At 33.3% G+C, this 16,129-nt stretch overlaps 1 long non-coding RNA gene across 2 annotated transcripts in view; it reads right to left on the bottom strand.

Annotated features, from left to right (window-relative positions):
- Nucleotides 1-3,257: 3,257 nt before the first annotated feature.
- LOC112133370 (uncharacterized) overlaps nt 3,258-16,129 on the bottom strand; it is a 32,894-nt gene continuing 20,022 nt past the window's right edge. Inside the window, exons 3-5 of one of the 2 annotated variants that reach the window (XR_008513244.1) lie at nt 9,949-10,009; nt 5,436-5,541; nt 3,258-3,530 (exon numbers count right to left, since the gene is read on the bottom strand). This is a non-coding gene — a long non-coding RNA (uncharacterized LOC112133370). The remainder of the gene's footprint in view (nt 3,531-5,435; nt 5,542-9,948; nt 10,010-16,129) is intronic. The other variant, XR_008513245.1, reaches the window with a different exon arrangement.

The raw sequence follows: 16,129 nt of genomic DNA, 5'->3' as shown, positions 1-16,129 counted from the left end.
TCATCAGATCAAGACATGCTCTTCTACTATTAATTTGCTAAGATTTTTATTAGAAATGTATTCTGGAAACTATGTAATAATTATATACATTAAGATAAATAGGTTTTTTTTAGATTTTTATATAATGAAGCGCATTGTAATTTTGTAATGATAAACCAATCTCACACTATTCAGACAAACCCATGTATCTCCTGAAGTATCATTCTTTTAAAACATTCTGGCATTTTCCAACTAGCAAATACTAGCAGTCTTGGTCTACCGGAATGCTCAGCTCTCTCTCTTTAACTCAGGCAGTTTGGCAGACTTGCTTGAATCTACCATCATGGCTTGGAAACTGGGTCAATGCAGTGAGTTGATAAGGCTCAAGTCCTTTGCTCCCATACTTTAAAGATTTCTCTCCTTTGTTGTCTCAAATTCTATTTCTTGAGAACTGACATTTATTTTCTTTTTTCCATATTTGGTTGTTTCAAATGGGGGCCAAATATTGTCCCCGTTATCTCATTCTAACCAGAAAGATATTTTTCACAATCTATTCTTTAATCTCAGAACTATACCTTTTAAAAATTCCCTAGTGACTCTCAGTTGGAATTTAATATAATTTTTTGTCTCCCCCTTGAATTGATAGTTTTAGTGGATATAGAATTCAATATTAACATCTATTTCTCAAAGCATGTTGAGAATATTCCTTCCCTTTTTTAAACTTTCGTTGCTGCTTTTGTGAATTATTCTGTAAGTCTATTTATTACTCTTTAAGTGATCTATCTTATCTTTTTGATGCTTTTAAGTTGTTCTCATTTTTAGATAACCCGATTTTAATTTTATTGGTCTAATTTGTAGTCCTTTATGTTTATACTGTTCAGAATATAATCATTTTCTTAACTATATGTATGTTTTAAATTCTCTAAGTTTTTTTAATGTTTCATTTTTTCTCTTCTTCACTTTTAAAAAAGGACATATTTCTAATTAACTGCTCATAAAAAAAGCAAATATTTGTTTCAGTCTTGTATCATTGCCCTTCATCTTCCCTTATGTTGATATTACCTAGAATATTAGTTCCAAGTTATTTTATCTATTGTTTCTATCTTACAAATTTACCTTATGTTGAATGAGTGTTTTTCTTTCCACATGTAAAATACTTTATCAAGATGTGTGATCACATTGATTTCACATGCCCCCTACAGAATTTATAAATTTGTTTCTCTTATTTATGGTTTTGAATTTTCAATCAAATCTACCCTATAGCCTCATTTTTATATTTCGTACCCTAATTTTTTCCTATCATATTTTTCAATTCCTACTTTATTTCTTTATTTCTATTAAATATTGTGTGATATTTAATTTTATGTGTAAATTTGACTGGCACATGGGGTGCCCAGAGATGTGATGAGACATTATTCTAGCTGTATCTGTGAAAGTGTTTCTTAATGAGAATAATATTTGAATCAAAAGACAGTGAAGCAGATTGCCTTCCCCAACATGGGTAGGCCTCATTGAATCTATCGATGGCCTCAACAATAGGTTGAGTAAGGAAGAATTTGCTCCTTTGCCTGACTGTCCTTGAGATAAGAGTTTTCTCTTGCCTTTGGACTAAGACTCAGACTGGAACTTACGCCTTCAGTGCTCCTTAATCTCAGGGCATCAGACCCAAATAAAACTATGCTGTTTGTTTTTTTTTGGCTCTGCAGCTTTCTGACTGCACATCTGGAGACTTCTCAGCCTCTATAACTACATGAGCTCATTTCTTACAATACATTTCTTTCTGTATATATGTGTATATAAATATAGATCCATTTCTCCTGGGAACCTGAAGACATGTTGCTTTTATTTTATTTTTGTATCTGCTGTTCATGTGGGTCTGATTCTGCTATATTCATTTTTACTATCATTTGTGGTACTTTGTTTCTTTATGCTTCAGAGACTGATGTTGAGGAAATTTAATTCTAAAAAAAACTATTAAACTTTTAAAAAATAATTTTCTCTAAAAATATTTTTAAATTTTTTGTTTGCTAGTTGTCTGAATGATGACAAAGCAGTAATTTTAAAATTTAAATTATATAGCCATTGTGGAGCTGTTTAGAACATGGTGATAGTGTAAACTAGGTCCTGAAATTCACATGAAGGTAAGATTGCTATTCGAATTTTGTGTGTGTGAGTGTGTGTGTGTACAACACACACACTTAGAATTTAAAGAAAAAATAAGTAAAAATTTTATTTTCTTCTGTAGAAGAATTATATTTTCTTTACATTTGTTAATCCTGGTTTTATGCATACTCTTTGATAAGATCTACTATTCTGCATGGTCTCAAATTTTGTCTTCTATTTGTAAGCTGTAGGTAACTTAGAGACTGACAGATGACCCGGAGGCAGCATCAACTCTAATGTTTGAAAATTATTTTTAATTTATGATTTCCCATAGTTTCTGGACTCTGACTTTTCTTCGTACTTTTCTGCTTATGAATTCATATAAAAAGTTGTTATTGTTATTTTAATTGTCAAGCATTTTCAGATATGTTGTACCAGGAGGTTGCTAATGAATATACTAGAAAACAAGTTACCAGAAAAGTAAGGCCAATGACATAAAATTCTTAAGAAGTATAAAAAAGCACTGTGCTATCCTATTCATTTGCTAAATGTTGCAAAAAAAAATGAATAGCCTAAGAAAACATAATATGTCTACACATATTGAGTTCATTTTAATGTTTACATAAAGTTTAGAATTAACTGAAGTCTGAATAGTTATTAAGAAGCTCCTTTTATGTGTTAAATACGTATTTTTTGTATTACATTTTGTGTAAGAAATTGTTACGGAAATACTAACATAATCTATGTCTCAGAATAGCTAGAAACAAACATGAATAAATGTGATGGGTTTAAATAAAATATTTTGGAGGTTGCAGATAATTGATTTATCTCTGAAAAAGGTTGAAAAATGTCTTAGTGAGATTTGAGAAGACAAATAAAAGTTACTGCAACAATAACAACATTATCTGACTGTGGAAGAAAAAAATAATGCCTCTAATCTCTCTCCTACCAGTAGGGGAAGGGTGGTAAATGAAGAAAGGCCTGGAGAAGAAAGAATGAACTATTGAAGAGTATAATGCATCTGGATGGTCCCTAAGGAGGTTTAAGAATCTTCCTTTTTTCAATGACGTGTCTGTATTGCCTTTGATAGTAAATCACAGTTGCTTTTTAATAAAAGTTTATATTAAATTCTCTACTGAGCACTTCTTAAATGACAAAAGCAAATGGCAGTATATACTCTCTAGACAAGTGATGTCTTTATTTGTGGAAAAATGCAATTTTTGTAATAATGGCTGTGTAACCACTCTTCACCAAGCTAAAAGCAGAAGTTTTACACATGTGCCTCATCTTATTGCCTAGTAGCTGCCTAGTTTATTTTATGGTAGCAGCTCTTGGGTGTTAATCAAATCTGAAGTTCTCAATGCCCCTAGTGCCAACAGTAGCCCATATTAGGTGCTTAAATGACTTTGTTGCAAGATTGGATAACTGAAGTGTCCTTTGGCTTAGACCTGAGAAATGAAAGACAAATATGTAAAATAAAAACATTACTATTTTCAATTCTTCAAAGATAAATCAGTAAATAAATTAAAATACCACTAAAATGTATTCCTATTATATGAAACCTACCAGCTATTTAAAATTGCTCCTCCATTCTACATTTACTATTTCTTAAGCATAAGAAAAGTCAATGATATCCTTTGAGAATTAGTCACAAATGCTTAATATTAAATGTATAGAAAACTTTCTTTCTGTGTAAATAAAATCTTATAATATTTAAAAAATAAAATCAAATAGTATGTTATATATGAAAAACACTATATGCTTTTGCTTTTTTGGGTCCACACTTTAAAAGATACTGGAAAAACACTTAGAAGGTCACTGCATGAAATGTTTTTTTTTGTTTGTTTGTTTGTTTGTTTTTAAGACGGAGTCTCGCTCTGTCACCCAGGCTGGAGTGCAGTGGCGCAATCTCGGCTCACTGCAAGCTCTGCCTTCTGGGTTCACACCATTCTCCTGCCTCAGCCTCCCAAGTAGCTGGGACCACAGGCGCCCGCCACCACGCCCGGCTAATTTTTTGTATTTTTAGTAGAGACGGGGTTTCACCCTGTTAGCCAAGATGGTCTCTATCTCCTGACCTCGTGATCCGCCCACCTTGGCCTCCCAAAGTGCTGGGATTACAGGTGTGAGTCACTGCGCCCAGCCTAATGTTTTCTTACTTATTAGAAATGTGGATTTGGAAATAATCCAAAATGTTAATTAAATTTATTTTAATTTCTAGGCAAAAAATGTTTAAATTGTTTGTGTATCTCCTCATTTTTAATTATCACTGGAGACTGACTTAAAACAAGCTTAGTAACAGCTTTGTCTGTAATAAATAATCTCAAATTTAGAAAATATCTACCCATGTGTGTCTAATGTAATGGCCCCTTTATGCTATAATTTAAACAATTTTTTTTTTTTTAGTTTATCTTTTATTTTAAAATCATTATTTTATTATAAATACATTTTTTTATCTCTAAGAACTGTTACACTCATAACTGTAGCACAAAAAGAAAAGGCCAATCTGTGTAAATTGATAAAAGCAAAACAAATATTTAAATTATGGATATAACAGTTTTCACATAAGAATTTTAACATACCATAGTTCAATTGTTACTACTTCTCACTCAACATTCTACATGCTTGAAATTTGTTTAATCTTCATAAATGGCACTATAAAATGTGCATAGCTGCACATGTACCTTATCCTACTGCCTAGTAGCTGCTTTAGTAGTAATTATTAGTATTTGCCTTATTTTACTGCCTAGTAGTTGCCTTAAAAGTTATTACTATTTTTCACATGAAGAATCTCAGTGCCCATAAGCACTGTGTAGGCATAATCAGAATAATGTGAATTTGAGGTGCCTTTCACATGTTTAACAACACAAAGGGACAATATTGCTTAATATGTAGATATTGAACAACACCTTTTTTCAGGATAAGTTGATGTAATATGTTCGCTATATGTTCCATGAGAAGCAATTTATAGTCCCAACTATTCTCTTAAAACCAAACTAGAGATACCATAATTAGTAGCTGCATTCAATGTCATCTACGAAGGTGGAGTTCCTTCTCCAGTTCTAGAATATGTGTTTGAATATCCAATGACCTGTTACATAAACTTTATAACTAAATATAAGTCAAATTTGTGGGCTGTTGCTCAACCCTTTGGATTCAAGTCAATTGTCTCTTATGACACATGGAGGTAAAAAGCAATGTAATTGTTTTCCATCTTTAAAAATGTGCTATAAACGTAGTGAACAAACACTTCAGTTTGCCCAGAAAAGTCTCAATTTATGCCTGCTGCAATTAAGTACCATAAGTGTCCCAGTTTGGATGATAAACTAGGTGGTTAACACTGCCCATAAACTCACTTCTGATAGTGTAGTTGTTATCATACTGACTTTTATTTGGAGGAGAAAAATATTTCAAGATCAATACATATTTCTTCAGATGTAGGAGGTGTCCTGAAATGGCAATCTGCAGAAAATGGAAGGGTAAAAACATAGAAGTTTGAAAATGGTGACCAAAATTAATAAAGGGATGTATGATCTCCTAAATACCCCATAAAATGTTCTTGAAGTAAAATTTCACAGAACCAACTAACTATATAGGCAGGCACTATTGTTTACAAATTGATTCACAAATTGTAAATGGCAATGGGTGAATGAACTCTCAGAGCATTTCACAGTGCTAAGATTAAAACACATGCTACTTCTCTGATTGCTGTAAACAGTAGTCTTTTTTATTTTATTGCAGATCTTTAACTCTACTATTCCAGAAATGACAGTTTTAAAAGTGTGATAAAAATGAAATTTCAATACACTGTCAATCATCCTGATTCCATATTGACTGAAGAAGAATAAAATCCACTTCTCAAGAATTTGCTTATTGTATGCTCATGTCTTCTAATTATTGTCTCATTGATTCTGCCAAAAGAGAGTTAATTGAATTTTAAGCATATTGAAATGATGTTTTTATTATGACAATATCTTTATTCCTTACAAATAAATTTAGAGCATAAACAAGAATATATAAAATATTAATTATTCATACTTCCCATGAAATATGAATATTTGATTACCTCTGTGACTTAGATGATTTATACAATATATGTATTGATTGAGATTAAAAATTGGACTGCTTAAATCTATTACCTGTTTTCTTATTCCTTATCAACATTACTGATCATAATTTCTGGTGCTGAAATACTATTTAGAAAACTTTTTAAATGCAGTCATTTTAAAATCCTGTGCTTGAGGATAGGAATATGTTCTAAGAAATTCATTGTTAAGAGATTTTTGTCACTGTGTGAATATCATAGGATATACTTACACAAACCTAGATGATGTAGCCTACTGCACTCCTAAGGTATATGAATAGCCTACTTCTCCTAGTTTGTAACCCTGTACATTATGTTACTGTACTGACTGCTGTGGGCAGTTGTAGTAAGACAATGGTACTTACCATTGTGTATATAAGCATAGAAAAGGTCCAATAAAAACATAGTATTATAACTTTATGAAACCACAGTCATATATGCAGTCCATCATTGACTGAAACATATAGTGCATGGTTGTACCATATTTATAATAAAAATATTGTGATTAATATTAACTTAATTTTTTAAATGTTTTTGGCTTTAATTACTACAATATCACTTGACTTATTTTTCTGTATACTCTTGTGTCAAGGCTAGCCTGTTAATTAAACTGTTTTAAGTTCCAGAAAAACTGCAAATGCAAATTCTATCATTTTATTCACGAAATTATCAAATAATTTATTCTAATAACACATTTACTTGATCTTCTCTTTAGATGACATTATAGTTATTAAGGTTAAGGTGTGCATTATGTTTCTAATTACAAATATAGTTAATCTACTGATGTATTTTAAACAATACAAATTATACTAATATTAATTGCTTCTGAAAGACTCTAATAACATATTCTCATCACTAAATTTACAAGATACTTTGCTAAATTTATTTTTTTATAATACATATACATACACACTGTGAAATTTTGGAAATGTAAAAGTATAAAGAGAGAAATTAAACTGTCCTATAATGCCATTTATTCATAAATAACTAAAATAAACATTTGCATGTTTTCTGTCATTGTTTTTTCGTAACTGTTGATGTATTTTATACTGTAGACCTTTTATGTGATAGCTTTTCTGTGATCATATCTTCCTTTATTTAAGTAAATGTCAACATCTCTAGTGTCTTATAATTAGGAGCCTATGTCATAGACAATAAGGGTGGTATTTCTACGCAGTTTTTCCTCTGCTGTCAGTAAGCCTGACACTTACTGAACTTGAACCTGAGCTCATTTTCCATTTTGACATGCCAATTACAAGCCTAAAACAAGTAACTGTAAATAATACCATTTAACATTTAGAACAGTACAGAGTACAGCTCTCCAAATGAGTTTAGGAATACTTAGAGCCAGACTTGTTTGTGACAATGTAAGCTGGTACTGTTGACATTTAGGATGTGAACTCAAAGGAGCTAAACATCCTGCAATGTTCTGGTTATTTCCTACCAAAAAGACATAACACTAACATTGAGACACAGATGGGCATTTAAGAACAAATGTTTTTACTTAAAAACAAAATAAAAAAAAAAACTTGCCTTGCTCAAGATATAAGAATGTATTCCCAGGAAAATATATGTTGGCTCTAAGTATCTTTCCTCTTTGCATGGTGTTTCAAATTATTTCTCAGCTATGCTTCATGGAACATGATTGGAATTATGACATTTTTCCTAACTGCAAAGAAGTAGAAACATTTCTCCTCCATTTTCTTATTGGCTTTGATTTTGTCAGTGGATTCAAGGAACAGACGTAAAACAACTGATTTTTTTTAACCAGAAGCTTTAATCTCTACCAGAAAAATCTTTTTAATACATGAGAAAAAGTAAGTGGAAAAAATGGCACAATAATTTCTCTGAAGAGTGGGGATAGAATGCCAGGTATATTGGAAAGAATAGGCTATATTCAGGGAAGGGTCATGCCATTCATTACAAAAGAAAAGAAAAGGATGGATGTGACTGTCAGTAAATGATGATAACAGGGAATTATATTACTCCTGCTTATTCATGCTGTTTTCTCAAACTCAAATCTCTCTACCAAAATCTAGACTGTTATATTCAACTACATTATTAACTTTGCTATTTGAATGGCTATTTTATTACCTAAATATTAATAAATCAAAAGCTGACTTTTTGACCATCACACCCCAAACCTGCTCCATCCACAGCCCCCACCTCAGTTTACTAAAACTGCCTTTACAGTTGTGTAGATTAAGAACAATGGAGTCATTCTTGACTCCCTTTGCAATCCATGTTCAGTCCATCAGGATATTGTATTAAGTCTGTTTTTAAGAACATAAAAAAAATATGAGCCTTCTTCATCTCTTCCACTGCTATAATCCTGGAACAAACCACCATAAGTTATTACTCAGATTACTGTAATAAGCTGCCAAATAATTAATGCTCTTTGTTTTAATTCTTACCCCAGAAAACTTGATTCTATTGCAGATAGTCTTTGAAAAATAAATGTGATATCGTCATTCCACTCAAAATGTTGCAATGTTTTTTCGTGTCATGCAGAGTAAATACCAGATCTTGTAATTGTCTTCTCTGAGACCTATCTTGGTAATTTCCCCTTTCACTCTGTTCTGAGCACATTGGTATCCTTACTCCTCCCCCAATACTCCAGGCACACTTTCACCTTGTGATGTATGCACTAGAAATATTCCTGGAACACACTTAGACTTTATATTTTCATGAATAACTTTTTCATCTCTTTCAAGTCTTTACTCACATGTTACTCTCTCATTGAAGGTTATAACTAATCACATTAGGGATATTACTCTTATACTTCTGATTTATATTACTTTTTCTTTCTTTTATTCATGTAGTTGTACTTCTTTCTTTTACTTATATAGTTATCTTTTATAACAAGATACTTTATTCAGTGATATAGCCTAAGTGCCTAGAACAGGGTTCTACACAGGAACTGGAGCTCAGGAAATAATCGTTGAATGGGTGAATGAATATGAACCTGAGAGGGAAGGTTATCCGCAGAGAGTGATTTAATGGCTGCTTTTCAATCTTCGACATGTTTTTCACCACGGAGCTTTTGACATTGTTGGTCTTGCCTTCTACTTGGAAATATTTCTCCATATAATCAAGGTTTCTGTCCTACCACTTTGGAAACTCCACTTAAATATGTTTCTTGCCTTTAAAATGTTGAAGAACTTCGCTTCTTATTACTGAACATGCTCCGCAATTATTCTGGATGCTTTTTAAAAATAATCTTTGCATTTAATATAATTATATGGTAAGTATTCCCACCTATACATCTCTATTGACATATGTGAAATTACAGAGTCTTGCAAGTTGTAGCTGTAACTGTAGCTGGATATCTTCCCTACTTAAATTTTGTTGTCTTTTTAATCTCCATACTGCTAACCAGTTCTCTCTTTTTATTTTATCCTATACAGAGAAGCCAGAATCATATATTTAACATGTAAATTAACTTTTGTTACTTTCATCATACATATAAAACAAAGAATGGCTTTTATACTCAGCTAAGTCCTCCACGATTGGCCTATACCTACCTCTCTAAACATATTTTCTACAAATCTGATTCTTACTAAATCTGCTTAAGCCACAATGGCTTTCTCAATATCCTCATCTCAGAGTTGTTTCAGTTATTGTTCTTATGTCTTACTGTTCCCATAATTTATCCTAGTACCTGTTCACATGATACTTTCCTAAATGTTTCCTCCCTACCTAAAATTGCATCAACCTCTGTTTTTCTCAGCCAGCACTAACCCAGTTGAATATAATACCACATTTTTGTTAATGTGATTGTTTACCTCAATTTTCTGTTTTCTCATCAGGCTTCATGTAGGTAAGGATCATGGCTGCTGCATTTTTCTATAAAAAAAAAAAATGGTTGAGGTCGGGCATAGTGGCTCATGCCTGTAATCCCAGCACTTTGGGAGGCCAAGGCAGGTGGATCACCTGAGGTCAGGAGTTCGAGACCACACTGACCAATATGGAGAAACTCCGGCTCTACTAAAAATACAAAAATTAGCTGGGCATGGTTGCTCATGCCTGCAATCCCAGCTACTCAGTAGGCTGAGGCAGGAGAATCGCTCGAACCCGGGAGGCAGAGGTTGTGGTGAGCCGAAATTGCACCATTGCACTCCAGCCTGGGCAACAAGAACAAAACTCCATCTCAAAAAAAAAAAAAAAAAGAAAAAAAAATTGGTGGCCATTATCCTAATTCACTTATAAGAGAGAACATGCAGTATTTGGTTTTCTTTTCTTATAAGTGACAGCTAAACTTGCATATGTTTGGACACAAAGAGAAAGAGAAGAACAATAGATGCCAGAACCTACTTGAGTTTGCAGGGTGGGAAGAGAGTGAGAGTTAAAAACCCTCCTATCAGGTACAATGCTCACTACCTGGGTAATGAAGTCATTTGTGCACCAAACCCCAGAGAAATGCAATTTACCCATGTAACAAACGTGCATACCTGTGTATATACCCTCAGAACCTACAATAAAAGTTGAAAAAGAAAAAATATATATGTTTTATGTATGTGTATATATACATAAAATATATATTTACAGTCTTCTTAAGTCTTATGTATATATATATTTACATATATACATAAATATATGTGACTATATATAGTCTTAAGTCTTATGCATATATATTTTATATATAAACATAAAATATACATGATTATATATAGTCGTAAGCCTTATGTATATATATTTCATATATACTATATATTTCATATATATACTATATATATTTCATATATATACTATATATATTTCATATATATACTATATATATTTCATATATATACTATATATTTCATATATATACTATATATATTTCATATATATACTATATATATTTCATATATATACCATATATATTTCATATATATACTATATATATTTCATATATATAGTATATATATTTCATATATATACTATATATTTCATATATATACTATATATATTTCATATATATACTATATATATTTCATATATATACTATATATATTTCATATATATACTATATATATTTCATATATATACATAAAGTATAGATATTTATATATATATATACATAAAGTATAGATATTTTTATATATACATAAAGTATATATATATTTATTCTCATATAAAACAAAGAATGCTTAAGAAGAGGATGGAATGCCATAAGCAGAAGATAAACAGGTATGTCAAGGGTCTCCAAGATCACCTTCAGGCTCAATGATTCACTAGAGGCACTCAGGAAAGTTGTTATACTCATGTTTACATTTTTAAGAGTGAAAGAATACAGATTACAATCAGCAAAGAGGTCTGTGGGACAAGGTCCAAGTAAAACCAGACTCAAGCTTCTAGGTGTCTTCTGTTGGTAGAGTTTCAAGGACCTGTTTAGATCTCCCAGCAACACCTTGTGACAACACATGGAAAGCTAAAGTGTTATCAATCAAAGAAACTCATGCAGCTTTGGGTGTCCAGTGTTTAAATTGCAGGCTGACATGTTTTGACTCTGTTCCCACCCAAATCTCATCCTGAATTGTAAATCCCATAATCCCCACATATCGTGGGAGGGATCCAGTCTGAGGTAATTGAATCATGGGGGCAGTTACCCCCATGCTCTTCTTGTGATAGAGAGTGAGGTGCTTTTATAAGGTTACCCCAAAATTTGGAAGCAACTTTGGACTTGGGTAACAGGCAGAGGTTGGAACAGTTTAGAGGGCTCAGAAGAAGACAGAAAAATGTGGAAAAGTTTGGAACTTCCTAGAAGCTTAGTGAATAGCTTGGACCACAATGCTGATACTGATACGGACAATGAAGTCCAAACTGAGGTGGTCTCAGACAGATATGAGGAATTTGTTGGGAATTGAAGTAAAGGTCATTCTTACTATGTGAAGAGACTGGTGGCATTGTATTCCTGCCCTAACTATCAGTGGCACTTTGAACTTGAGATAATTTAGGGGATTTGGCAGAAGAAATTTCTAAGTGGCAAAGCATTCAAGAGAAAACAGAGCATAAAAGTTTGAAAAATTTGCAGCCTGACAATGGGATAGAAAAGAAAACCCACTTTCTGGGGAGAAATTCAAGGCTGCTGCAGAAATTTGCGTAAGTAACAAGGAGCTGAATGTTAATCACCAAGACAATGGGGAAAATGTCCCCAGGGCATATCAGATACCTTCACAGTAGCCCCTTCCATCACAGGCTCAGAGGCCTATGAGGAAAAAATGGTTTCCTGGGCTGGGCCCAGGGCCCCCCTGCTGTGTGCAACCTAGAGACTTGGTGCCCCATGTCCCAGCCACTCCAGCCACTCCAGCCATGGCTAAAAGGGTTAGAGGTACAACTCAGGCTGTGGTTTTAGAAGGTTCAAGTCCCAAGCCTTGGCAACTTCCACATGGTGTTGAGCGTGCAGATACACAGAAGTCAAGAATTGATGTTTGGAAACCTCTACCTAGATTTCAGAGGATGTATGGAAATGCCTGGATGTCAATGCAGATGTTTGCTACAGGGATGAAGCCCTCATGGAGAACCTCTGTGACAGCAGTGGAGAAAGAAAATGTGGGGTCATAACCCCAGACAGAGTTAGGTCATAATCCCTGACAGAGTCCCCACTCGCATGGCCTTGTGGAGCTGTGAGAAGAGAGACATTATTCTCCAGAACCCAGAATGGTAGATCCACCAACAGCTGGAAGTGTGCACCTGGAAAAGCCTCAGGTACTCAACGCCAGCTTGTGAAAGTAACTGGGAGTGGGGTTGTATCCTGCAAAGCCACAAGGGAGCCAAAGCTCAAGGCCATGGGAGCCTACCTCTAGCATTCACCAGACCTGGGTATCAGATGTGGAGTCAAAGAAGATTATTTTGGAACTTTAAGGTTTAATGACTGCCCTATTGGATTTCAAACTTGCTTGGGCCCTGTAGCCTCTTTGTTTTGGCCAATTTCTTCCATATGAAATGGGTATGTTTACCCAATGCCTGTAACTCACTGTATCTAGGAAGTGATGAACATGCTTTTGATTTTACAGTCTCATAGTTGGAAGAGACTTGCCATGTCTTAGATGACATTTTGGACTTGGACATTTGAATTAATGCTGGAATGAGTTACTACTTTGGGGGACTGTTGGGAAGGCACAATTGTGTTTTAAATTATGAGGATATGAGATTTGTGGGGAGCCAGGGATAAAATAGTATGGTTTGGTTGTATCCTCACCCAAATCTCATCTTAAATTGTAGTCCCATAATCCCATGTGTGGAGGGAGGGACACAGTAAGAGGTAATTGAGTCATAGGGATGGTTACCCTCATGCTTCTGTTCTTCTGATAGTGAGTGAGTTCTCATGAGATCTAATGGTTTTATAAGGGGCTTTTTTCTCTTTGCTCTTCACTTCTCCTTGCTGCTGCTATGTGAAGATGGATGTGTTTGCTTCTCCTTTTGCCATGATTGTAAGTTTCCTGAGGCTTCTCCAGCCATGCTAAACTGTGAGTCAATTAAAGCTCTTTTCATTACAGATTACCCAGTTTTGGGTATGTCTTTATTAGCAGCATAAGAATGAACTAATATAGGGGCCTACCACATAGGCATCTAGTCCCTGAATGACTGACTTCAGCTACTCAGGTTCCAGTCCCTCAGGATGAATACATTCAGACATCATAAATCACAGTTTAAGCATAAACTACCTGATCACACTGGTCCTTCAGGACCAAAGCTTTAGGGATACATAAACACACTTATCAAACAAACCAAATATTCTAAGGTCTCAGAGATTATCTTTCTTCCTAAACTGTCAAACTACTCTGTTTTTCTGAATATGTAGAGTTTGAGCAACCTGCACATGCTGATTTAACCAATTCCTCCAGAAAATTAAGTTTAAATAGTAGGAGCTACTATTTTTTTAGGCTTTGATGTTCTCAAAGTACAGGTTTTAAATAAATAAAACCTCACTCTTCATGGAACTGATATGTGCAAATTTCAGTTTCCATGATTTAGGGAAAATAACACCAGTCCCCAAACAACAAAGTGCAATTTTTAATTACCACAAAATGTAAACTGTAATTGCATAAAGTATAAACTTTGCTGCTGTTTCTGCAGCCCACAAATTACCATGTATACAACAGACTCATGTCCTGATCAATGACTAATCATGGCTTTTCTTGTGATTCAGTTTACACACAGATAACAAATGTGTAGTGTTGTTTCCTTTTCTCCTAGTGATAAACTTACATGACATCTTATAAAAATGAAATCATATATTGTATCCATAATACCATTATGTATTAATATAATATAGTATTTTAATAGAGTATAGTATATATTAGTTGTATAATACCATCATTGTATTATATATACTATTGCCTATGTAAACGAAAAAGTATCTGAGAAAAGTCTCAATCAATTTAGGACGTTTATTTAATATTTTGCCAAAGTTAAGGACATGCCTATGACACAGCTGCAGGAGGTCCTGATGACATGTGCCCAAGGTGGGGGGATACAACTTGCTTTTATACATTTATAGAGACAAGAGACATTAATCAATATGTGTAAGATATACGTTCATTTGGTCCAGTAAGGTGGGACAATTCTAAGTGGGGGCTTCCAAGTTAGAAGTAGATGAGAGTCAAAAGGTCGCATTATTTTCATTCCTTGATTAGCCTTCCACTGAACACATAATTTGAGCTCTTGATCAGCTTTCCACTGAACACACAATTTAATCTGGCTCAGTGAATCTGCATTTTTACATAAACTACATACACAATGGGGCAGAGGAAGTAATCAGATATATATTTGTCTCATGTGAGCCTCAGAGGGATGACTTTGAGTTCTGTCTGTCCTTTGCCCAAAAGGAATTTCCATGTGGGCAAATTATGAGAGAGATATGTAGATTTTTATATTTGTAGCAATCATATTTAGAAACACAATGGAAAGTATGTTTGTCTGACATAGTTCCCAGCTTGACTTTTCCTTTGGCTTAGTGATTTCGGGGTCCTGAGGTTTATCTTCCTTTCACATCTATAATATATTCTAATATTATATATAATCTCTATATAATATATAATATTTGTATAACACTATATAGATTTTTCAGGTGAAATGGCAGATTGTGGCAATGTTGACACTGCCACTGCTTGAAAGGCTCTAAATAAGCAGCCAGAGTAATTTAGTGAAGGTGAACTTATCAATGTAAATAAAGAAGCTGATTATGGTAAAAGGCTAGAGATGACATACAGGAAGTAAAAACAACACAAAACTTCACATTCCTATAACTCTCAGAGATATTTCTTAATGTTGAAAGTGTAAAGAATAAAATATTGGGGGCTGATCCAAATTTAGAAAGGAATATAACAATTCTCCAAGGCATACAAAAAGATGCTTGCTTAGTGGTATAAGTTATACAACAAGAAGGCAATCAATATTCAAAATATTCTTGGTAAGATTTTTTTACAAAAAAAACTTATTTTTTTAATTTTAAAAACTACAGTGTACTAAATAAATATTAGTTTTACTATTTTTTATTTCCCTATATATTTTTATCACCCACAGGAAGAGCATTTTAAAATTTTTAACAAATATTTTATAGGTCATGGAAAAATCATAATTTTCTCCATTGATTGTTAAGGTTTATTTGCACAGTTTCAGCTTTCATAGTAATTTTTATGATCTCACACTATCATCCAAAGCGAAGTCTGTTTGTATCTTAAATTATCATAAAATTCTACTCATTTTTGTCTTTCTTCTTCTTTACCTTATTGATTGCTGAAGGACAGGACTTCGATTTGCATATTCTATATAATAAGTACCAGATAACAAAATTTGAATAAAAGTAAAATAATCCAATGAGCATAATTAATTTGACATAGATGAGTAGTTAACACTGAAATAAAATATGAGATATTGAATAAAAAATATAAATGTCTGTGCCATCCTGGACTTTTAAAATGTATTTATCTCATTAAAGCAAATATGTACCTAAAAGGCTCAAACAGTTTAACTGTATTC

This window comes from Pongo abelii, chromosome 1 (genome assembly GCF_028885655.2).
Source record: "Pongo abelii isolate AG06213 chromosome 1, NHGRI_mPonAbe1-v2.0_pri, whole genome shotgun sequence".
In the NCBI taxonomy this organism is placed as follows: Eukaryota; Metazoa; Chordata; class Mammalia; order Primates; family Hominidae; genus Pongo; species Pongo abelii.
The sequence above is the reverse complement of the archived record's forward strand: the minus strand, read 5'-3'. Positions and strand labels throughout refer to the sequence as shown.